The 12,433-nt window shown below is 44.0% G+C and overlaps 1 protein-coding gene across 1 annotated transcript in view; it reads right to left on the reverse strand.

Annotated features, from left to right (window-relative positions):
* Nucleotides 1-10,953, reverse strand: part of CRYBG1 (crystallin beta-gamma domain containing 1) — a 104,089-nt gene extending 93,136 nt beyond the window's left edge. The window contains exon 1 of the mRNA XM_086608144.1: nucleotides 10,703-10,953. The gene's annotated coding sequence lies outside the window, so the exon portion shown is untranslated. The remainder of the gene's footprint in view (nucleotides 1-10,702) is intronic.
* Between the last annotated feature and the right edge of the window lie 1,480 nt (nucleotides 10,954-12,433).

Consider the following 12,433-nt stretch of genomic DNA (forward strand, 5'->3'; position numbering starts at 1 on the left):
ACAGAATTTAGCTTACTCATAAATTTACCTCATATAAACCACCAAAAATCCTGTGTTAAAACTATTGGTTCTACCTTACCTCAAAGGCTGTATATAGCCAAGATCTCTATTTGTCCCAAGCAAGGAAGATATCATCTAGATCTTATTAAAGAACTGGTTAGTTCAATTACCAGTTGCTCCAAGCCATAGATATGTGGCATAAGATAGTCCTAACAATGAGACACACTCACATGAACAAATAGTACAATTCTGGCTGCCTTTGGATTTCTACTCTACCACAGAGAGGACAGAAACCTCCATAATTCAGATTTGTCAGAACTTTAAAGAGGAAGATTTTCCTGAAAACATCAGGAGGTTTCATCTCAAATACAGGCAATAAGAGCCTCCCTGAACCCCTGGCTATGCTCAGTTTCCATCAGATGTGACAGATATTGGTATTGAACTATTGGGAACCAGGAAGCATTTCCCGTGAATAGACTTATCACCTGCAGGACTGTCACCTACATTATATTTAAAATACACCTGTGTGGAATGTTTATAGGCCTCTCAGCCTCTTTTTTAATTCTTCACCTCATACACACCCTTTCAATTACACAAGGACTATAAAGCTTGATGAGTTCCACTCTGAAATTGCAAATTATATGTATTCATTCAGAGCTTTTGAAAGGTGCCAACTTTTTTTCGGTCTTTTGTGCTGTTATTTACTATTTGCATATAGAAGCCATAGTCAAAAATCAGACTCCATTATTCTAAACATTTGATAAACACACAACCCAAGCCACCACAGCCTGGGAGAGATTACTCAGTAAACTAACGACACAGACAGAAGGTGTGAGAAAAAGATTTCTTATTGCCTAAACTGAAGACACACATGGTTGCCTCCCGTTGAATAAGTTAAGTAACCCAGCCTCAAATTAAAAGAATCCCACAAGGTTAACTCAGAGTGTGTCTACGGGGCCAGGTGAGGCAGACGTGTGTGTTCAATGCGTCCAAGTTTAAATCAGCCTGGCAAAACGCAGTTCTAGTTTGCAAGCCATGTCCCTGTGTGGCTATGTGCTTTGTCTGCGCGTTTGTCCTTGCAGGCTGAATACGTGACCTTATTCTCAGTGCTGTAAAAAAACAATCAATCAGCCCAATCGATCAATCTCCCTCTCTACACAATGTGATAGTGTGAGCTGCTATCTGTGGCTATGCCTCCATACAGAACATACCTTGCTCCTAGACAACTTCTAATCCAGGAAGATTTAACATGCATAAATCTATACCTCTTCTTGTGACCTAGAATACAGAGGACTGCCATCTCAACAGTTCCACTAAATTATCTACAGCGTTCCTGTCAAACATATTTAGAAAAAACAAACTCGACAATTTCTTCCTCTTCAACAAGTACACAAATATTCTTCAAATAGAAAGAGCATAAGGTAGATATTTTTTCATTTCTACTCCTATTTTCTCCTCTACTGCTTCAGGTAAGTTTCAGCATGTATCTACAGGTGTCCTACCCACACCATGGAGTATGAATTATTTCTACTTTATCTGCAAATTGTAATCACGGGTAGATCACCGAAACACTCTCCTTGAAGACAGAGATGGCACGATAATGTTATAGACTCTTATTAATAATCATATGGTTAGGTTTTATGCCAAACGTGCTTATACTGTCCCAAAATTCTAAATATACATTCTGTCACAAGAATTACCAGTTACTCACTAAGTGATTCATAAATAGCACAGGATTCCCAGCCAAGGGTAGGAAAACGTGTCAGCACTGCAATTCACAGAGTACCTCCCTGGCTGTTGTGGAATGTCCACCATGAAATCTCAACTGGTGGTTTCAAGGAATTAAAATTATGGAAACCAAAACAGATCAGTAAAACATTCTGTAAGTCAAAGAATAAGAAACTACAGATATTCTCCCCAAAAATCCACAGATTCACAATGACACTTGGAATTACCTTCTATTTCTCAATGCCAACTCTCTGCAACTTCTTAGTTTTCCCATTAGTCTACTATCAGACTGTCGTGGTTTAGCCCTGTCGTGGTTTAGCCCAGCCGGCAACTGAACACCACACAGCTGCTCGCTCATCCTCCCCTACCTCCAGGGGATGGGGAAGAGAATTAAAGGCAAAAAGGGAAAGTGACCTGTGGGTTGAGATAAGAACAATTTAATAAAACTAATAAGATATTAATATATATATGTATAATGATAATAATATATACAAGCAAGTGATGCACAGTGTAATTGCTCACCACCCAGTGACCAAGGCTGTCCTGTCCCAGCAAACGATCCCAAAACAGATAAGTCCCAACACTACAATCCCAAATGAGCAAGAGGCCTGAAAAGAGAACAAGAGACAGAACTCCAACAGTCCAAGACTGAGAGTCCCTGGAAGAGCAAAGGCCCTTCTTTCCGGTCAACTCTCATCTATATACTGGTGATAACATTGCATGATATAGAATACTCCATTGGCCAATTTTGCCCTCAATCCTAAATCTAAGTTCAAATCAGGGGGGGTTGTGGACCCTTTGTCCCAGCCATGCTCCCCCCTATCCTGTTGTGCTCCTGCACACTGGCAAGAACATGGGAAGCTGAAAAGTCCTTGAGGCCTCAGCGCCAACTATAAACATCAGTGTGCTATCAGCATTCTTCTCAGAGCAAGTCTCAGACTAAAACCAAACCACAGAGATCTTCTGGCTGCTAAAAACAACAACTAACTCTTTTCCAGCTGAAACTAGGACACAGACATTATCAGCAGTGTGCCCTTGTGACAACAAAGGCTACCTGTACATCTCCAGTACAAGACAAGTGTACAAAATGACGTGAGTACAGAAAAGGGCCACCAAGATGCTTAGCTGCTGGAGTATGAGGTACGAGGAGAACCTGGAAGAGTAGAAATTGGCTTCCTAACAGGAGCCAGCCTCTCGGAGGTGCACAGGGACAGACCAAGAGGATAAGGATACAAGTTTCAGCGTGAGAAATTCTTATTAAACCTGAGGGCACATCTTCACAGTCTTCACAGAGAAGTTGTGGAGTCTCTGTCCATGCAGATATTCAACACTTGACTAGACAAAGTCCTGAGCAACCCAATCTAACTTTGAGGTGGGATCTAACCTTGCAGTTGGGTCTGCTTTCTGTGGGAGTTAGCCGGAATGAGCTCCAGAGATTTCTCCCAACCTAAATCAACCTATTTTGTATCCATGGTAGGAGAGCATTCTGATAGTTTCCTGCCAGGAAAAATCATACAACCTCCTCACTTCCTAAAAAGCAGCCTCTCTTCACAAGTCCACTGGCTAATATTAGAGGTTCTCTCTCACTTTCTTAGTGTTAATTAGAAGTCATCTGTGACTCTACATGAGACTGTGTTGCGGCACCTGCTCCTGGCCATAGAAGAAGGGACAAATGCAAAACGATGGTTACCGCTAGGCCATGCAACTTGAACTTTTTCTGCTCAGCTCTTTATATCCTGATCGAGCTCTGTGAGCCTGGGCACTGACCCTCATCGATTTGAATGGCATTGGACAGCGTTCCTCACCTATAGCCTTGCCTCAATAGTAACACCACAGCTGTGGCACCAGCAACAGCCCAAAATACTCGAGAGACAATATAATAGTAGCTTACAAAGATAAAATAGCAACTCTAAAAAAGTTGGTTAAAGGATACACTGTCACCCCTCTGTCTGCCTACAGTTCATAAAGTACTTATGGATTGATTCTAACAGTAGAAGGAACACTGAAATCAACATAAGATATCCTTCAAGACGAAAACCAGATTCTTTTGTCAAAATAGCAGTTGTGCTTCTGGTGTCAGGCTCTACCTGAAACATGGGATTTGAGGCATCAAACATGTCTGGTTTACAAATTTGCATAGTTCAGGACATTCTTTTAAAACTTAGTTTGGTTGCTTTATAACTAAATTCTAGATGAATGAAGGATTCACATAGCAAAAAGTACTATTTTAGGCAACTAATATTCTTTCATTTTCATTTCAGAATTTCCAAGTACAGTTCCAAAGTCAGGCTGATGACAAATGACAGTACTTCTGCACACTTGGGAATGAAGGATATGGACAAGATGATAATTTATTTTCTTTAAATTAATACTATGCTTTTTTGCAGAGGGCACCAAAGGAGACAATTAATCTCTTACATTGATCAGTCTTGGCCTATCTTTCCCTTCTTGTCTTCAAGGAGCACTGAATGATGAAATATTTGATGATGATTGTGTTAGCTCACAGTATGTGGCTGCATGAACAAACATGCGTGAGAAGGTAAACTGTACAGCAGAAAGTTTGCTAGGTGTAAGAAGTGACTTATGTAAGATAGCATATACAAAAATACACTAGGATCACATACATTACACGCACGCAAACCATTGATTTTTTTCTGCCTGTTTTGAAAGCTGGAGAAGGGATTTTTTTTCCCTTGCACAGAAACCTGTGATTATAGAACAGCTCCTCGTGTTTTCATTCTATTCTAAAATGCAAGCTGCTAATGAAGAACTGCCTAGTGTTTAACAGCTCCCCATCTTTCCCATTATAAGACTCCATTTCCAGCAGCCTTTAACTTTCCTAACCATAGCCATTTTGGATAAAATTCTGCATATTGGACCCTGCATCAAGTAGTCTCCTCTACCCTTTCTCCTGCTTGCCCTGTTGTCTCCCCATAATCATCTGTGAAAGGTTTGTTTTCCACAACTTTCCCATGACTTGCCCAGCTTTCCCTAGGAAACACAGCAGAAGTAGGGATCAATCCTAGCTCCCTAAAGAAACTTAAAAACTCTTAACCACAATCAACTGAGTAACACAGAAATTCTGCAGAAAATGAGCCTTTAAAAGCAGGTTGCTTGTGAACAAAGAAGTTTGTCTTAAAGTTGCACACAAAAAATCAGAACAGAGCTTTTGAAGCTCGTGACTGTTTGACTTTGCACTGTAGCATCTCCTGCATGGAAGTACCCGCCTGTGGACTCCCCTTTATCAGGTAACATGGATGCACTTCAGCTGCCAAAATTCAGATGTTGGAGGCATCACCTTCAGGCAGCTTTTAAAGTCAATGAGGAAAAACTGGCACTTCTAAGATACAATTCATTTAGCTTGTTTTAGACATTCACCTTAGGGTGAGACGAATTGCACACCAGACATGCCTATTTGCCCTCCTTGATTATAAAGGGAATAACTAATTCAGATGTAGATATCTGAAATTAGAGGATATGGATCCCATCTTGTACTTGTATATGAAGTAAGTCAAACTAATTATATTCACCATTTCAATAACAGATATTAATTTCTATCTACAAATGTTGTCCTACCTATGCCCTGAGGGCATCACAGGTACAATAAAGCATCACTCTTCTATTTGCTCCATGCAAGCAGGAACCCACTAGAGAAAGAAGGCTGAACTGCTTGATGCAAATCTCAAAGAGGATGAAAAAGGAGGGAAAGATGGGACAGAGAGTTGTAGGCACAAGGGAACGTGACAAGGAGAAAAGGAACAGACAAGAGACAGCAGTGTTAAGAAAGAATAATGAGTGAAAACTGCTGTTTTCACTTCTAGACAAACGATACTCACTGAATATGCATTCAATATTTAAGATTGGTTTTAGTACTTCATGCATTATTAAGCGCCAACTGTAGGTACCTGCATTCAATACGAACTTTTTATTTGTGCACCTTCCTGGGTGGTTTCCACAATCATGTTTTATAATAATAATTTCTCAAAGCACCTTTATATTTTTGTCAACCTTTCAAAGTGTGGATCTGACACACTAAAACCAAAGATGTCAAGACTAGCACCTAGTTTGAGTAAGCTAGAACCTGCTTTTTCACAACAGTCCTTATTTTAATTGACATTTAACTATTCAGTACAGAACTCCTATCACCTCAAGGGTACTCAGCACTACTATGGATCAGATTCACCTGAATACAGTACGGTACACCATCCCTACAAAACAAACATGCAACAAAGGTAGAAGCACCCAACAAAATAAGGAAAAAATCCTTGACTGTGAATGGCATGAGTCTATTGACTCACTTTATTTTTTAAGATCATTTTTTCTAATTCAAAGGAAAAAAACATGAATAAAGAAAGTCATCGATTCTGTTGCACCACAGAAGTCGGGAAATGAGATCTCGCTCTACTCTACCAGTATCTATCCTCCACTGACATCCAAGCAGGCTGATGAGGAAGGCACCAGCAGTCTGGTTCAGATTTTTCAGACTGTCATTTGATTTCTAAAAGGACGAAATGAAAAGGAGAGCACTCTTCATACTGGTGTTTTCACAGCCACCAAACCTGCAAAATCAGCAACACAGAAACAGCAGCTGATGGTAAACTCATGCAGGAGAGGCAGACTACTGCTTTCATGGCACAGATGTTATTATGTAGATTTTCACAGGAGAGTATTTTTTGCCTCTTAAAAATGCAAACAAAGTAACTGAATGTTTTAGCCTGCCATCCCTCTTATCCTAGTATCTTTGTAGAAACGTATTTTTGTAATGAGCACTGATTTCCTCATTAGGTCACAGTATAGATAAAATTAGAGCAAAAAAACATTCTGCATTTAATTATTTGATCATGATAGTTTAAGAGAACTTCTTTCTTCTATAAAACAAAACTAAACTAATAAATCTTTATTCCTAAGTCATTATGCTTACATTACAGAGTACCAAGAATTATACTGCAGACGTAATTACTCATTCCCATTTCCACCTCCCATAAAGTAAGTGCAACCAGGAGCACTTCTAGACACCCACATTCAGTCTTGCAAAGAACATAAGTGAAAGATTCCATTTTTCTTTCAACCAGACAACGCACAAATGTAAAGTTACACGCACAAGTACATTGAGTTGAGGCTTCATATTTTACTATTTAACACAGCTGGCTGTATGACAATCTCCTACATTTTGGTTTTGTCAATCAGTCAGGCTACTAACGTTCTATGTTACTATAAGCTCTGTTTTTCACAAGGTGAAACATTTGTTCCTCATCTTTCTGCAAAATGTAATGTTACATGCGGGCCCTGAAGCACAGTTCCTTCACCTCTTCTAATACAGATATCAAAGAAGAGTAACTCAGAGAACATGAAAGTAGGGATGAGATATCAGATCTTGACCTCACCACCACTTTCTATACTCGCAACACAACATTCCTTCACATTCAATGTATCTCCTGCATGTGTGTGTTCCTCTCCAAGATAAGGTGTAATTATTCCACAGTCCAACTTTCCTTGGACGTAGCCTAATGCTGTTTCCCTTTGCTTATTTTTGTGCTATTACTGAAACTTAATTGATTTTTGTTTCCCTGCCAAATCGTTGCAGAATAACAGTCACATAGGTTTCTTTGCCTTCACCTATTTAATATGTTGATGAAGATGAGCTGAGTTGAATTTAATCAGCGGAGAGGAAAGTACTAAAAACAAGGGGTGTTGCTGATGTTGGCAGTCCTAGCATGCTCAATATCAAGGTGAACATCAAATTATCAGTGTTTCTTCAAAATGAGGAAGCAAGAAGCAGCAAAGATGTCCCCTTTTTTCATGATGATTACATTGACATATTTTAAGCAAGAATATAGCTACTGTCATTTATGTGTTAGCCAACTCATAACTGGACTGAAGTAACTTGTCTGGTCTTGACCATCAAATACCAAAAGTTCCAGATTCATACAGTAGTGCACATTGTGAGAAAGTCTGCTAAACAATCACACCCCAAAGACATACAATTTTCTTTGTCCTCCTGTATCCAACTTCCTGCTTCAAAGTTCAAATCCAAGTCACCATCTTCATTTTTAAAGTTGCCCTTAGGTGGAGATGATTCAATGTCCAAGACAGGACAACTTTGTAGCAACATAAATTCCAAGGGATCAAGTAAAAACTGGACACTTAATGTGATGTGTGGTACAGTTTTCTATGGCATGGTGACAACTATTGTTCTTTTTCATTCTTCTCTTTCACTGCACTTTCTCCTGTGTAGAGGATCCAATTTGTAGCTATTATCTCCGGGAAAGAGATTCTACAAGCTTTTGCTCAAAAAAGAGACCAGAGGAGTTCTTCCAGCTTCCTTGATTTAACCCCAGACACTCATGAACAGAGGCAGTACAGCACAAACTCCACCGAGGCAGGAGAGTGCATGCTTGTAGTCTCGAGTCTAAAGGAGTTGGGCTGCTTGCTTTGTTTTTACGGTAAGATTTTTTTTATGCCATATTGTCTACTGCTCTTCAAGATAAGTAACTAGCAGCAAGGAAAAGTATTGGCTATCTGAAAAAATAACATAAGAATAGCAAAATGGCTCATCAGATTATTTTTCAACTGGAGTATCATATAAACAGGTGTCTTCAAACTGCCAGCTGTCATGCTACTTATGTGCTAAACCATTTCTCTCATAGCAAAAGCTATGGCTGTTTATTAAGAATCTCAAATTTTCAAAATCATCACTGTTAAATGGCCTATATAGCCATTCTTGCAACCATGCATTACAGCCTACCATTTATGTAATAAAACCAAAATACTTCAAACAATGTCTTTTGAAAAATGCTACCATGATCTTCAACATATTAAAAAAAATGCATTGAGTGTTTTTGGCTGTGTATGAAAGGCTTTGTTTATTCCATTTTTTTGAATGGTGGTAGAATGAGGGTGGTAGAAAGCTACACAAACAGGAGAAGTTTATGCTCTCTGAAGATGACCAACTGCAGTTAATGATGGTGACGTACACATGTATTTCCATGTGCTGAAGCACAAGCCCAAAGGATTAGTAGAAGGATTGGTTCTCCGACCAAAAAGCGAAAAACTAGTATTTTGTAACAGGAGTTACAACCCTAACATTTCAGAAGCCTTGTAATTATTAGACTTCACTTGTATTTTAAGCACAGAACTTGATAACAAATTCATGCAGCAAAAACATCTTCCAATTTTTTCAGGTGTAAGAACCGAACCCCAAATCCCATACAGCATTTTTAGTTTTGTTTGGTTTGGCAGTGTAGACCTAGCTAGATATCTGGAAGAAAAAGGAACTCATACCTAGATTCAAGACTTATCCCCCTTTTCTTGCTATTCATTTGGCCACATCTAGATACTTTGTTCAGTTTGGGGTCCCCTGAACACAAAACAGATGTTGATAAACTGGAGTGAGTTGAGCATTGGGCCCCAGGATGCTCAGTGGCTGGAGCACTTGCCCTGAGAGGAGAGGCTGAGGGAGCATGGTTGGTTCAGCTTGGGGAAGAGGTGACCTCGGAGAAGACTCAGCATCTGCCTGGCAATATGCATGTGAGTGTCACCAAAAAGAGCCAAGAGGCTCTTCAGTGGTGCATGGCAGGAGGTGAAGAGGCCATAAATTGGAAGATGATATGTTCCAACTTGGTATCAGGAGAAACTTTCTCACATGTAGGCTGACGCAGCTTGCCCACAGAAGTCGTGCACTATCATGACTTGGAAGATTTCAAAACTCAACTGGACACAGTCCTGAGCAAGCTGGGTCTGAACCTAGAGATGACCATGCTTGGGAGTCCCTTCCAACCTGAGCTACACTATGATCCCCTTCCATTTTATCTGGCTTTTGGAAGGCAGAAGAGGGTCCATTCCTGGTTGAGGTCACCTGCAGCATCACCCTGAGCTTGGCCACACAACAGCACTGTGAAATACATTGTTTCCTGGTTTAAAAGTTCTGAAAAGCAGACTTCATTTTTTCTTTCCTACACACAAGTAAACATAAGCTCAGGGTTTTTTTTTCATTTTTGAAAGATGTTGGCGCTTAAAGTTTTCAGTAACACATTTCAATACCAAATACTCGCATCATTACATAATAGTTAAGTCTGCACATCCACATGATGTCTATTTTAGGCAAGTATTTTCTGTATAACTTCTATATAAACAGACAGAATCACCCCTGCTGTAACTGGCAGATTTCTCAGTCTGAACCAAACACAACAACTGAGAGACCAGTAACTTACAACTTTTTTTCTAAATCCAGGTAGCACTAACATCTTCTTGTTGCCCGGGCCTTGCTGTTCCAATCTGAACAGTATTAACCAAACCAACTCCTGATGTAATCCCGAGTTCGTCATACCCTGCTGTGAATTATCTTCACGTCCAAAGGCTCTACTGCTCAGCAACCCCATCACTGAGCTTCCTCACGCTGCAGCCACAGGCTGTAAACAGTCCCCGAGGAACGCCTGTGTCCTCAAGAACTTAGAAGCCAGCGTGCACTAGATGGTCATTACTCATGGGACACTTCGAACCACACCGAGGAAGAACAGCTACGGGGAGCACTGTAGAAAAGCCCTGTCAAGCCCTTCTCCCTTCTCTCCCGCCTTTACTACCGTCCCGGAAAAGCGAATACAGAGCAAGCCCCCTGCTACTGAAGAGCAAAACCTATTCACACACCCCAGCCACGCTTCGGGAGGCTGTTTTGGGCCACGAAGCCTCCCCCTGCTTCGGGCGCAGGGCGACTGTTACTCATTCACACAGGCGCTGCTGCTCGTCAACACCGCTCAGGCGCCGCGCTGCCAGGAGGCTCGGGCAAACGCTGGACGTGAAGGCGGCTGCGGGACACCCGCTTTCCTCCTCGGGAGAAAAAAAAAAACTGGCCTCCAGCCGCGCCCGGCCCGCCGGCCCCAGGCGCTGCGGCTCCCACCGGGCCTCCCCCCGCCGCCCGCTCTCCCGCTCTCCCGCCCCCCAGCCGCCCGCGGGGAGGGGTCGCGGGGGTCGCGCTTACCGCGGGGCCGGGGAGCCGGGGAGGGAGGCGGGCGGCGAGGTCCAGGCGGGAGCGGGAGCGGCAGCGCCGCGCTCTCGGGAGCGCTGCTCCTTCTTCTTCGGGCGCCAGTGGGGGAACGCGGGACGCCGTTTGGGCGCGGCGGCGGCGGAGGGGCGGCGGCGAAGGGGGGCGGCCGCCCCCTCGGGCTCCGAGTCCTCCGACTCGCTGCGGCCGAAGAAGCGCTGGAAGCGGCCGCGTCGCGCCATGCCGGGCTCCGCGCCGCCGCGGCGGGCGGCGGGGCTGTACGCGGCGGCGGCGGCGGTGCCCTCCCGCCGGCAGCCGGGGCAGGAGCGGGAGAGCGGCGCGGGCGGCGGGAGCTGCTCGCAGCGCGGCGCTCCCTGCGGTTTCGGGCTCTCCGCGGGCATGGACGGGGCGGCGGTGGCAGCCGCCCGCCTCGGTGTATGCGTGTAATAAAGCGATTCCCTCCCTCCCTCCCTGCCCACCGCTGGCCGCGTCGGTCCCTCCCCGCCGAGGGAGCCGCGCCGCGGCAGGCTCCCCGCCGGTCGCACAGGAAGGGAGCGGCCCGCGTGTGATCCGTGCCCAGGGTGCGCATTAGGGACCATTATCTTGTTTTTGTTTTCTGCTAACCCTCAGGTGTGCCCCGCGCCCCGGACACTTGTGCAAGTCGCGGGGAAAGGCTGCGCGCCCGCCCGCACCGCGCTGGGGCAGCACCGGGGGCTCCGCATCCTACCGGGGGCTCCGCATCCTGCCCCGGCCCCGCCAGCATCCCTGCCAGCATCCCCTCCGGCCTCCCCGCTGCCGCCCTCCCGGGGAGCCGAGGGGGCTCCTCAGCAGCCAGCACAGCCCAAACCCTGCAGCGCCGCTTTTTGTCCCGCTGCCCGCGACATTAATTAATTAGCTGCTTATCCCTCTCCTTGGAAATAAATTGGCTTTAATCGTCCTGCCGGTTCTTTATTCCGGCCCGAGGAGGGCCGAGCAAGTGATTTCGCGGGGAGGCAGAGCCGTTCCCGCGGGAAGGGTCGGGCTGGTGCACGCACCTCTGCCGGCTCGCAACGGGGAGGGTCATGTCGGGTCGTATCGTGACCAGCGCCTGCCAGGTCGTGGTGGTCCTGTATGTCCCTCAGTGCTTTTAGGAATCTTCTGTTAAATGACTCCGAGGTCTTCTCCAGCTTTCCTTAGGAAACTCGCTGTTCTGCGCTGCAGGATACCGGCTGTCCTAAATCGTAACTAACCAGCACGCGTTTGTCCGGCATAAGGAGCTTTTAGGGTGTTTTTGTTTGTTCTTAGTTTGCTTACTGCTGATGGGACACGGAGGTTATAACTGCTGAAAATGCTAACATGAGATGATAAAAACGTCTGTGTTCTGGAAAAACTTTAAATTCGTTATTAAAAATGGTCGTAATCGGCTGATAGTTGACAAACAGTACATAAATTGAGACAGACATAAATTAATGCTGGAGTTTTTACAGCAGGAGGACAAGGATGTGAACAAGGCAGGGGAAGACAAAATACAGAAGAGGTTTGGCTGAGCAGCTCAGCTTCACTTTTCCCATTGTTTTACCCAAAGCAGTATGTACACCTGTATGAGGGGCAAATCCAGTTATTTTCCTGAGTTGTGTATAATTTACTTGGCTAGTGATTAACTAAATAGATTAACCTACGAAGAAAGTGATTTTTCCCAAATAGAAGGTGAGTACTATATAATATGTGTCATGACAAAATTGGGCAGAA

Source organism: Tauraco erythrolophus, chromosome 2, assembly GCF_009769465.1.
Source record: "Tauraco erythrolophus isolate bTauEry1 chromosome 2, bTauEry1.pri, whole genome shotgun sequence".
In the NCBI taxonomy this organism is placed as follows: domain Eukaryota; kingdom Metazoa; phylum Chordata; class Aves; order Musophagiformes; family Musophagidae; genus Tauraco; species Tauraco erythrolophus.